Genomic DNA, 13912 nt, shown 5'->3' on the forward strand with positions numbered 1-13912 from the left:
TTCATTGTGTATTCCTTTAATCCCAAGACTGTCTGAAATATTTATTTACACATCAGTCATTAGTGCGCAGCCAGTGCACTGCACGTATCAAAGTGCTGTATTGTGTGCATGCGGACTGACAAAAAAAAAAACCCGGTACAAGTCTCCTGTGGTGCAAGAGAGAATTCATTGATTGTGCCTACAGTGATGTAGTTGATCTTAAAACTGCTCAGCTGAGAAGACAGCTGCTAGATACTTCCAACCATGTTATTGACTGGATCCCCACACTGATATAACCTTCTCATTGGTCAACTGAAGAAATGTTTTTCACAATTGAGTTTCATTGTATGTATATTGCAGGCTTACAATCTTGAAGATAACTGTGGATACAAGGACTTTGGAGATAAATGCGGGGACATTAGACATAGTGGTTAACATGATGCATAGTATTATGGCTCGGTAACATTGCACTCCGGGTCTGCTGCGGACTAGCCTCAGTGATGTTCAGAAGCGGCGTCTATGCAGGCTTTGCCACTTGCAACAATGGGGAAACTTGTGAAAAAACATCTTTATTTATTTATTTTATTTATTTAACATATTTTTATACCACCCAAAACACAAGTTGTCCGGGCGGTTTACAAGAGAATAAAAACAACCAATAAAAAGATTAAAACATTTCATCAATTAAAATTAAAAAGTTAAAACTATTAAAACAGTATCTAATTAAAAGCCTGGGTGAACAAATGCGTCTTGACTGCCCTTTTAAAAGTTGTAAGAGATGGGGGAAGTGTGTTCAGCAGGAAGTGTGTTCCAAAGCCTCGGGGCAGCAGTGGAGAAGAGCCATCCCCGAGTAGCCACCAGACGAGTGGTGGATGCCTGCAGCAGTCTGAGGGTGTGATGTTACAGAGCTGCACATCGGGATTGTCAATGTTTCTCAGATTCCTGGTTCTGAGAAGATACGCCTTGTTCCGTTGGTTATGCCAATGCATTGAAGTCTTTTACCTGGCCAGGCAAAGTTAAGAACAGAAGTGGCTCATCTTAATGAGCAGGGGGGAAGAGGCACAGCTGCCTCTCCTTCCCAGAGCTCTGTTTGCTTCTCTCCTGCCTCGAGTGCTGCCTGCAGGCTGGCCATTCATCATCCTTGTATGGAGTCGAGGCAGCTTGACTCCATTGGTCCATCTAGCTCAATATTCTCTGCACTGCCTGGCATAGCTCTTTGGGGATCTTTCCCAGCTCTACTTGGAAATGCCAAGGGCTGAACTTGACTTGGTATACAGCAGCTACCTAACCCCATTTTTAAAAGAACTTCTTTTGCACACACAAAAAATTGTCCTTTAATTCCTTTAACACAATTTAGGGATGTTAACCAAACATCTCTACATGGCTACATTTCATGTGGGAATTGGCCATGTAACTTTTCTGCTGATAGAAATGTGCAGAAATGCAGTATAAATGTTTGCCGTCTCACTTGAAATTCAAAACTTATTTTTGTAGTTTCACAAAGGTACCATTTTAAAGTAATTTTTCTTCCCAATTAGCTTGTTAGAATAGTAGAACATTTACACACATACATTCTAGAGCTGAGCTTTCCCTTAGGGTTTCTGATTATAGGGTTGGATGTGGAAGAAAAGCTCAATGAAAGTTGTTTGAAGTAGTTCCATTCATATGAAGAAACTTCGTACCCCACCCTTTTTGGTCTCTTTTAGCCCTGTTATTTGATCTCAGATCTAGGTTAGAATTAGAACATTCTAAATTCAAGGTTCTGGAAGCACAGATACATGCTTTCAAATCCTGCTTTTAATGGACAGGCCTATCCTTGTGACACAAGAGACTTTTCAAGTCTTGTGATAAATTGTCAGCTGTACCCAAGAAGGACATTTCCTGGGAGGTGGTGCATGAATTTGGTTACCTTGTGCCTATGGATGATGAGTTGCATATCCATTTATGTGCATTCCATTGCAGCCAGCTTCTAGTGTACATTTTGATCTTGAAAATTATATCCCATAATACCATTTTTAATTTGCTGCTAAACCTGCTGCAGACATCACATTGATTAAATGCTGTCAAGTCAGTGTCGACTCAGTGAACCCATAGATAGATTCTCTCCAGGCTGATCTGTCCAACTTGGCCTTTAAGGTCTCTCAGTGGTGCATTCATTGCTGTCATAATAGAGTTCATCCACCTTGCTGCTGGTCGTCCTCTTCTCTTCAACTTTCCTCAGCATTATGGACTTCTCAAGGGAGATGGGTCTTCGCATAATGTGTGCAAAGTATGATAGCTTGAGCCTGGTCATTTGTGCCTCGAGTGAAAATTCTGGATTGATTTGTTCTTTGATCCATTTGTTTGTTTTCCTGGCCGTCCATGGTATCCTCAAATGTCTTCTCCAGCATCAAAGTTCAAAAGCATTAATATTCTTTATATCTTGCTTCTTCAAAGTCCGGCTTTCGCATCCATACAGTGTCACGGGGAAAACCATTGTCCGAACTATTCTAATCTTTGTAGGTACAGACACATCACAGCATCTAAATATCCTTTCCAAGGCCTTCATTGCAGCCCTACCATGTGCTAGTCTGTGGTGTATTTCTTGACTGCTGGATACTTTACTGTTAATGGTTGATCCTAAAAGACAGAAGCTATCCACCACTTCAGTGTCTTCATAATCAATTCTGAAGCTGGTTGCTGTACACAAGATAGCCCTGCCGGATCAGGCCCAAGCCCCATCTAGTCCAGCATCCTGTTTCACACAGTGGCTCACCAGGTGCCACTAGAAGCCTACAGGCAGGAGTTAAGCCTACAGCCCTCACTCCTGCTGTTACTCCCCTGCAACTGGTACTCAAGGCATCCTGCCTTTGAGACTGGAGGTGGCCTATAGCCCTCCGACTAGTAGCCGTTGATAGACCTCCATGAAGTTATCCAAACCCCTCTTAAAGCCATCCAGGTTGTTGGCTGTCATCACATCTTGTGGCAAAGAATTCCACAAGTTGATTATGCATTGTGTGAAAAAGTACCTCCGTTTGCTGGTCCTAAATTTCCTGGCAATCAGTTTCATGGGATGACCCCTAGTTCTAGTGTTATGTGAGAGGGAGAAGAATTTCTCTCTATCCACTTTCTCCACACCATGCATGATTTATAGACTTCTATCATATCTTCCCGCAGTCATCTTTTTTCTAAACGAAAAAGCCCCAGGTGTTGTAGCCTTGTCTCATAAGAAAGGTGCTCTAGGCCCCTGATCATCTTGGTTGCCCTCTTCTGAATCTTTTTGAGTTATACAGTGTCCTTTTTTAGATGGAACCCATTGTCATTAGTTTAGTCTTCTTTACATTTAATCATCATCCCATTTTCTCACTGTGCTCCTTGACTTTCATTACTAGAGCTTGCAGATCATCCGCATTCTCAGCTATCAGAGTAGTGTCATCAGTATAACACAGGTTATTGATGTTTCTTCCTCCAACTTTAAAACCACGTTCATCTTTTTTCAATCCAGCTTCTCTCACTATATGTTCAGCATATAAGTTGATTAAATAAAGAGAAAGTAGACAGTCTTGTCTTACTCCTTTGCCGATCTGGAACCAGACTGTATCACCATGTTCCGTCTGGACTGTGGCTTCCTGTCCTGTGTGTAGGTTTCTCATGAGAACGATGAGATGTTCTGTGACACCCATTTTCCTAAGGCTATTTCACAACTTGACATGGTTGACGTAATCAAAGTATTTTCTGTAGTCAATGAAGCACATATTGACTTCTTTGGTATTCTTTGGTTTTCTCAGTTATCCAGTGTGCATCAGCAATGATGTCTCTTGTTCCTCAATCTTTTCTGAAACCAGCTTGAACATCCAGCATTTCCCTTTCCACGTAGGGCTCTAATCTGCGTTGGATGATCCTGAGCATTATTTTGCTAGCATGTAAAATTAAGGATATTGTGTGATGGTTTGCACAATCTGTTAAGTCTCCTTTCTTTGGTATGGATATGTAGACTAACCTCTTCCAGTCTGTTGGCCACTGTGTTGGTTAGAGCCTTGACTGATTCTTCTGTTGCCTGCCATATTTCTATAGCTGACATCACATACTTCCTAAATATCTTTTTTCCTCCAATGGTATGAGAAGATAGGGGATTTATTGATTATAGAGAAAATTATGTATCAAATTTAGAGTAGCAAAAACTTCCGACTGTATTTTGAGTCCTTCAAATTCACCAAAACCCATCTCTATGAGCTGGATTTGTCACTCAACATAATTAAGGTGGTGTAACACTACTGCTACTGAAGTATATCTGTTCAACTGTATATATGACAGTGTGCTTTACAACCCTTATCTTCACAAATGGTGGAGCGGAATGATGGGAGTTGTAGCTGGAGAGCCTGTGTTGCCTCCCCCTGCTGTAATCTATACTGACTTTGCAAAGAGTTAATAACACACCAAGAGGCCACCTGGTGCATCTTTATGTATTCAATATAGCAGCCTTACAAAATACTGGCACAGGGATAGGCACAAACATAGGAAAGAGATTTGCTGGAGTAGACCAAAGGCCCAGCCAAACCAGCACTCCCAAGTGTCTAGTTGGATACCTCCAAGAACCTTTAGGCAGAATGCAAAGGTAACAGTCCTTCCTTATTTGTCCCCAATATCTGATGTTCCTGTGAATAATTAACATAGACAGTTTAGTCAGTGATAGATCTATCCTCTACTCATACTGGAATTTCTTCTCCTAATTCTTGTAAAATCATCCTTGCATGCAGTGTCTCTTTTTATAGTGGAAACTTCGTTTCATCCTGTGTTCTGTTCAGACAAAACTGTTCAAGCAATATTCTAAGAGATTTGTTACCTGAAACCTTTCTATCAAATTGCCTTCAACTTAGAGACAGATAGCCTCGCCTATTACAAAGCATTGTATTACAACCTGAAGTTTCACATTTTGTCTTGCAGTACATTGATATTCCATCTTAACAGAAAACTGCTCACAAAATGTAACATTTTAGGGAGAGTTTTCTTCCATGATCTGAGAACCTTTTCTTTCACCTGCACAACTCCTATCACTAGATGTTGCTGTAGATTCTGAGTGAGTGCTCTTCCCATTCACTGGGATCCATGGATAAAAGGGTGTGTGTGTGTGTGTGTGTGTGTACACGTACATGTATGTTAGAGCAGGTGTTGCATGCAATAGATCCCTAGTTCACTCTCTATCCAACAGCTTTGAAATACCTTTGAGAGACTAGAAAGCATAGTCATTGTAGACCATGCTGAGCTAGATGGACCAAGGGTCCAACATGGACACAAGAACAGCCCTGCCGGATCAGTCCCAAGGCCTGTCCCAAAGCTATAGAAGAACTTACTAACTGACCCTTTTCAGTTAACATTGTGACTGCCCATTCCCTAACACATGGTTCAACTTATTTATTTACTACTTTATTTATTTATTGAAATTTATATTCCACTAGCCTCTCTTAGTTTCTTTTTCTTTTTCTTCCCTCTTATTATTATTATTTTTTCTGTTTCACACAGTGGCCCACCAGATGCCTCTGAGAAGCCCATAGGCAAAAAGTGAAGGCATGCTCTCTCTCCTGGTGATGCTCCCTTCTACTTAGAGGCATCTGAGGCTAGAGGTGGCCGATAGGCACCAGACTAATAGCCATTGACAGACCTGTCCACCATGAATTTATCTAAGCCCCTTTTAAAGCCCCAAATGGTTTACATTGGGCAGCTTTCTATGCAATGTGTATGTAACCTCTACTGCCTACGCTGAATCTGTAGAGGTGTAGTTTTGCCCTGCAGGTGTTACCAAGTCGATTTCCCCATTTGTAAGTTACTACACAACGACAATGCAGAATGCTCATCAATTGGAAGTCATAATTTCCAGCTATGAACATCGTCATTCCAAACTCCCCTATCATTCCCTATTCCCTGTTATTCCAAACTCCCCTATCTCTGTATTTAGACATTGATTCTTAGCTAAATTAAATTACAGAATTCTGCAGATCTATATTGCAGAGCCTCAATAGTCTGCATGATGGGGAATACGTTAAAATATATGTAATGCACAAGTATAGTTATTTTGATTGTTTTCCACCAATGTTGAGTATGGGGGGGAAAGATGAGGTTGTGTGGGTATTGGAAACAAACCAGGATGATGTACCCAGAGAATAATTAAATTGTCTAGAACAGGGGTTCTCAGAATTGGGTCTCCAGCTGTTATTGGACTTCAACTCCCATCATCCCCAACTAAAGGCCACTAGGGCTGGGGATTATGGGAGTTGAAGTCCAATAACAGCTGGAGACCTAATGCTGAGAATCTCTGGTCTAGCACAGTGTTTCTCAACCACCAGTCCACAGACCAGTGCCGGTCCGTGAGGCATCGCTAATAAAACCCACCTCCCAAAAAAGATTTTGGGCTGGCAGGAGCGCTCCAGAGCTCATTTTCAGGCAGCCCTTGCTGCTGGATAATGTTTATTTCACTTATTTGAAATGAACATTATCCAGCAGTGAGGACTGCCTGGAAATGAGCTCCAGAGAGCTGCCTGAAAATATTTGGGGGGGGTGTGCCAAGGGGTGGGGTTGGGGTGAGGGGGGTGACCCCCTTACTAATGGCTGGTCTGGGAAACTGTGCACAAATAATGTACTGGTCCATGACTCCAAAAACGTTGAGAAACACTGGTCTAGAATAATCCAAGATGAAGATAAATCAGGTTATGTTTCTAGAGTGGGAATAGTAGAAAAGACAAATAAGACCACACCAGATAAAAGTGAAGTGTGCAAAGAAGTGAGTCCCCGAGTGTTTAATAGTATCTTAATATTGACAAAACTTACCAGAGAACAAAATGAGTAAAATAATTTGCTAGCGTGATCTATCTCTATCTCTGTCTATATGTTGCTGTGCATATAGGAAGTTGCCTTATACTGAATCAGATCCAGCTCAGTATTGCTTACACTGACTGGAAACAACTTTCCAAAATTTCAGGCAAGGATTATTCCTAGCCTACCTGGAGATGCCAGAAACTGAACCTGGGACCTTCTACATGCAAAGCAGATGCTCTACTACGGGGCTACATAAACAATCATACACATCTGCTACACTAGGATAAATCTTTCCCTCAAAACTACTATCCTTAGCTGCTTTAAATTCTACCCAAATCTGGTGTGGAAAAATTTGCATTGGAGAGACAACATACTTTAATTAATCACTAAATCTTTGATGTGAGGTGTGTGTCTGGATTATGCATTAATCTGTTGCTTGTTCTTTTCAAAGAGGACTAAGAGATTCTTGTTGTCTCCTTCCATCTAGGATTCTTGTCTGGGATCTCTTGTCTGGGATTCTTGTAGTCTCCTTCCATCACATCACAGTTTATTTTTCATTTTATATGTCTTGCCATGTTTTTGAATCCTCAGCTACAGAGGAAAATCTTGGATCTCATAGTGGGAACGTATGTGTTGGGTGGGAATTTTTTTATCATCGAGGGAATGGAGAAAGGGAGGGAAATATCTGCCACAGGATAAATCAGTGGTTAAAAAAAGAAAAGGGGGAAAGCAGGAGGAAATCACCCCTCATCTGTCTGCAATTTATCCCTTCAAAATAGTGCTTGGGCACAACTGGAAACCAAGCACCATCATTTATTCTGCTGCACCAGCACTGCTCCTACTCTGCTTGACCACACAAACTGCTGCTTAGGTGACAAGGAGGGAGACAGGCCTTGTGGCAGCCCCTTTACCTTCAGAAGAACATAGGAAACTGCTTTCTACTGAGTCAGACCCTTGGTCCATCTAGTTTCGAATTGTCTACACTGACTGGCAGTGGCTACCCAAGGTTTCAGGCTGGAGTCCTTTCGCCCAGCCCTACCTGGATATGTCAGGGATTTATGCTCTACCATTAAGCCCCATCCCCAAAGCGGAGTATCTTACAGCAGACGATGCTCACTTGTAGTAGTGCAAATGAGGGCAAAGGAGACAATTCATGCTCATCATGGCAAGACCAATTTCTCCTTCAGGAAGCTTAGTCTGAAATCTCAAGAATACTGGCTATGATGCAGTACGTACACCTGAGAATTAAATTTGACTGGAGACACGGGCCCTAGTATGAGTCCGATTGCTCATGTATAACAAGTGTGGTACATCAAGGTTGTCTAACCTGCTTATAAAGTACGGGGCAGTGATTTAACTGCTGAAGTACACATTGTTCTTGTATAGGAACATAGGAAACTGCCATATACTGAGTCAGACCATTGGTCTATCTAGCTCAGTATTGTCTTCACAGACTGGCAGCAGCTTCTGCAAGGTTGCAGACAGGAATCTCTCTCAGCCCTATCTTGGAGAAGCCAGGGAAGGAACTTGAAACCTTCTGCTCTTCCCAGAGCGGCTTCATCCCCTGAGGGGAATATTTTGGAGTGCTCCCATTCAGTCTCCCATTCAGTCTCCCATTTGCAAGTCTCCCATTCAGATGCAACCAGGGCAGACCCTGCTTAGCTATGGGGACAAGTCATGCTTGCTACCACAAAGCCAGCTCTCTTCCCCAGGGGTTCCCAACATTAGGTCCTCAGTTGTGGACAGATGTTCTTGGACTACAACTCCCATCATCCCCATCCACAAGGAAGACCATTGTAGCTGGGGATGGTGGGAGTTGTAGCCCAACATTTGTGGACCCAAGGTTGGAAACATGTTTATGTGTTGGCAGATAAAGCCTGTTCATAGGAACAGGCTCTGACAGCTGTGTGTGGCAGTCTTGTAAATGGACTGCTGTGATATTTTCTGTGCTGGGTGAATTATAGTATCATTAAGTGGGTTTCCCTCATTTCTAACACAGAATGGGTTTGTGCTGATTGCTGTGACATAAGAATACAATGAATAATTCAGCATTAACCATCCTGTTTTATTGTATAGCAATAGCTCTGCTTTTATTTTTTAATGTCACCCCAATATCCTCTTTGCCATCTTCACAATATTAGTATGTCAGTGGAATAAAATTACTCTGCAACACTAGAAACAAAGAAGATAAATTAGTTATTTATCTCTAAATTACTCCTGGTGGAAAAGGTCCCTGTCAGGGTTTTCTGTGGCAACAGCTGATTATGTTGGTGGGAACAGCTTCAGAACAGAAGCTCTTTGGCCCACCCACTCCAACTGAGAGGAGAGGCAATATACTCTTGAGGTTAATATGGCAACTTAACGTAGACATTTATATAGAGAGTATTCCATTCATGTGATTTGTTAAGCTTGAGAGCCTCTCGTTCTACATCTCCTCCCCAAAGACTGGCTCAAAGAGCAGCAATAACCGAAACAGTGCAGTCATCACTCGCCAAATGCGAGGGTTCCGTTCCGGCAAGACTCCATGATTGGCAAATTCGCAGTTGGTGAGGCATTGAAATGAATGGAAAACAGGACGTTAGGGGGACCACGATTGTGAAAACACCTAAAAATAAAGGGAAAATGCTTTAAAGTCACCCAAACCCCCTAAATATCGCCAAGAGTCACCAAGATGAATAAGCAGATTGAACCTCTGGAACTTTTTGAACCCCCCCCCCAAACCACTCATATGCACTTTAAATTGACAAGGGTCATCAAGAGAAATGAGCAAATTGAACCTCTGAATCCCCCAAAATCACTTCCCTCCCCAACACCCCCCCCCACTAAAACCTGCCAACCATGCATAATTGGGTTGTGGTTGGCAAGACCGGCCACAATTTCCCATTTGCGAATCGCAGATACTTAAAACCGCAGTTGGTAAACCCGCGGTTGGAGAGGGATTACTATACCCATAGTGAAGCTCTTGTACTGGATAGCCCTTGCCAGGGAGAGACTGGTTTGGGGCATGATACTGCAAATTCTGGTTAGAGCATCTTAGCATTGGAAGGGACTCCAGAAGTCTTTAGCCCCCAGGAAACTGCTACAACATCCCTGACAGATGAGATGCCCTCCAGCTTCTGTTTGAAAACCTCCAGGGAAGGGGAGGCTACCACGGTGCAAAGTCAACTGTTCCACTCGGCACAGCCATATCTGAACGGGGCAGGGGGAAGGATTCCCTGGGCCACTGACAGGAGAGAGGGGTGCTGCTAGGTAGTGTGCTCTTTACTCTCCTCCACATGCCTCTGAAGAAGGTGGGGTTAGGGGCCCACCCCACTTTTTGTCCCAGGGCCCACTCCAAACTTGCTACACCCCTGCAGTGTTCCCTCTAACTAGTGAATCTTTTTGAAGATATAACATCCTGGCATGCTTTGCTGATAAATTCATCTTTCAGAAGGCAAAGTAGGAACAAGGCATCGACTTGATCCTAACCAGTACAGAACAGTGTTCCCTCTAACTGGGATTCCCAGATGTTGTTGACTACAACTCCCAGAATCCACAGCTGCAATGGCTTTTGCTTGGGGGTTATGGGAGTCGTAGTCAACAACATCTGGGAATCCCAGTTAGAGGAAGCACTGCTCCCCTGGTCCCTCTGTCAAACAGCTCTTACAGCTAGGAACTTCTTCCTAATGTTTTATTTTCAACCCACTGGTTCTAGTCCTGCCCTTAGAAGCAACAGAGAACAAGTCTGCTCCACCTTCTGTGCAACAGCCCTTCGTACAGTTAAAGACTGCTTATCATGTTTTCACTTGAAACCCAAGGCACAGGTATGACTATGCTCATTTTTAGTTTTTGAGAAGGTCTTGCTTCTAGCATTACACCACCATCCCCTCCCCCAGTTCCCACTACTTCAAACTCATTGAATGACTCTTCTCTACCAGCGTTCCCTCTATCAGGAATTCCCAGATGTTGACTACAACTCCCATAATCCCCAGCCAAAGGCCATTGCAGCTGGGGATGCTGGGAGTTGTAGTGAACAATGTCTGGGAATCCCTGTGAGAGGGAACACTGTTCCCTACTGGTTAGGATCAAGTTGATGCCTTGTTCCTACTTTGCCATCTGAAAGACGAATTTATCAGCAAAGCAAGCCAGGATGTTATATCATCAAAAAGATTCACTAGCCTACTGTATCTATTGTATGTCACAGCCAAGGAATATTTTACTTGTATTACTGCTGATCATAGTGGTGAATAATACCCAAAATTAAATTGGCTTGCCTCCGGCATTCTAGGCTACTTGACAGCTAGAAAGCGAGATTTGTTAACTGAAAGAAAAGGGGAGATGAAACGGCATGGAAGTGAATCTGTATTTGCCGTTGCTTGGCAACAGTGGGTGGAAGGCCCCATTTTGAAGACTGCTCTAGGTTTGGCAGAACCATAATAAGTGTGAGATTATAAAAGGTATAGATTATTGCAAACCGACATCAAGACATGTCAAAATGAAGGGTGCAATTTAGGTACTGTTGGAAGGGGGCACGCTACCCAAACTCGCAATTGGGTGGGGAAGGCTGATTATTATTTGCACAAAGCAAGGTTTCAAGGAATCATAACGCCCAACACCCCTTCCTTTTGATTTTCTAGAATATTACTTAAGATCTGATCCTTGCTTTTATTGGACCTGCTCTTTGTTATTCCTGTGTCAAGCTTCTGTTGCAGAGTAAGGTTTAAATAAAGAAAACCTGTATTTGATATACTGTGTCAAGTCAAATTCCAGGAAGTACTGTACTGTGCTACAATCCCAGGAAGGTTTAGTCAGAGGTAAATCCTATTGAGCTCAATGAGGCTACTCTCTAGTATGCCGAGGACTGCAGCTTCAGTTGAGTATTGTTTTAGAGCTGGAAACCTACACGGATACATTAATACTATTGTGGCCTGCTGGCACTGCTTGCAAATGGAAGCTGTAACACACACACACACACAACACACAACACACACTTTCCTTGTCTTAGAGGTGTTAATCAGAATCCTGCTTTTAAGCCTTGTTGTTTAAACCCATCTCCCTTGAGAATAAACAAATGGTCTCTTTGCAGGGAAGCCCCTGGAGCTTACAAGAGAAATCTGGGAACCAGTGCTAGGAAGACTTCTTCTCAGCCCCCTATGGCTAGTGGACAACAGCCAGACAGATCAGTTTCTGGAGATGGTCCATATTCACACTGTGAAAGTCATACACATTCCCCTCCTTGCTTCTCAGATTATTCTTAGCCTCAGTTCACAGTTTTCTATTTCTTCTCCCTCTAAAATATGTTTTAATGAACATCTTTTTCTTAGACATCTGTTTTATAAAACCATCTGTCATAAAAATAACCCAAAATAAGGCATGAATAAAGTTTAGAACCAAGGCCAGACTAAAGGAGGTCTGTGACTACTCCAGTCTGGTATAGGCATAACACTGGCTTCCTGCTAACCATGTTAAATACCCATCAGGCTGAACCAGGCCTTGCAAACTAGCATTACCAATATATCACTTTCCAATTCAACATTGCTCATATAACATTTCTCATACAACAATGGGTAATGGTCAATGTTCCCTCTAACAAGGATTCCCAGATGCTGTTGACTACAACCCACAGACTACAGCCTAACCTATCTCACAGGGTTGTTGTGAGGATAAACATAGCCATGCTCTGAGCTCCTTGGAGAAGGGTGGGATAGAAATGTATCAATAAATAAGAGGATGTGACAAAATGCAGATCTCCATCTTAACTCAAGATCTGACTCTTGACTCCAAGGTCTGACTCTCCCACTCTACCCTGAATGCTCTGAATAGGACCATTCCTCATCTTTGTTGCTGACTGAGTACACTCTCTTGCCTTTCTTATAGAAGGAACAGAGCCATGAAGATACAGTCTTGATCCCTTTTTTATAATGGTAGGCCGTCCCAAATGGGCCCATTTTTAAGGCCTACTAAGGAGGAGGAGGGACAATAAGTTGGAATGGAAAACCCCAACCCTGGATTGGCCTGAGACCATCATTACATCAGAGATACGCTGGCACTTCTCACTGGACCCAAAAGTTGTCTATCCCTGGAAGAGTAGGAAGACCTTCTCCCTCTTTAATTACTATAAACAGAGGCCAAGAGCCTACCTATTTTGTCACCAGTCACCATTTTCCATCTGCTAGTGGTGTCCATAAAAGACACTCTATTGAGGGACCTGCCTAGCTGCTGAACTAGGATAAAACTCAGTGTCAATGTTTTTATTTATTTATTTAACTAACATTTCTATACCGCCCAAAACTTCTCTGGGTGGTTTACAACAAAAAATAACAGAAAAGTTAAAACATTAGTTAAAACAAATAATGACAACACAGAAATTAAAACATTGGTTAAAATAAGTGACAGGGGGAAGTTAAAAAATTACAATTTAAATCCTTAAAACAATATTTTGAAACAATGTTAAAACTATTAAAGCAGTATTTAATTAAAAGCCTGGGTGAACAGATGTGTGTTTAAAACTTTTTTTTTTTAATTGTCAGAGATGGGGAGGCTCTTATTTCATCAGGGAGTGCATTCCAAAGCTTCAGGGCAGTAGTGGAGTATTTGTATTTTCTTTTAAAAAAAACATAAGAACAGCACTGCTGGATCAGACCCAAGGCCCATCTAGTCCAGCTGCAGCATCCTGTTTCACACAATCGCCCACCAGATGCAACTGGGAGCCTACAGGCCGGAGTTGAGGGCATGCCCTCTCTCCTGCTGTTCCTCCCCTGCAACTGGTATTCAGAGGCATCCTGTCTTTGAAGCTGGAGGTGGCCTATTGCCCTCCGACTAGTACTAGTAGCTGTTGATAGACCTCTCCTCCATGAAGTTATCCAAACCCCTCTTAAAGCCATCCAGGTTGTTGCCTGTCACATCTTAATTCCTGTGTATATTTCTTTACTCCCATTTCCCCCTAATGTCCCCAATTCCTTTTTCTGTGTGAAACCCTTATTTTCTTAATAAATGTCATATAATTAGAAATGGCTTCAGTCTGGTTTTAAAATATATTGGAGAGTTACTCGCAAATCTCTTCCCCATGTGCCTTATAAGGTCATGGTGCTACTGATTATTTGTTTTTAGACGAATATATTGTTGTCTAGAAGTGGGGTCCTGTGGACTCTGGCTGCACAGTGCC

This window comes from Hemicordylus capensis, chromosome 6 (genome assembly GCF_027244095.1).
Source record: "Hemicordylus capensis ecotype Gifberg chromosome 6, rHemCap1.1.pri, whole genome shotgun sequence".
NCBI lineage: Eukaryota > Metazoa > Chordata > Lepidosauria > Squamata > Cordylidae > Hemicordylus > Hemicordylus capensis.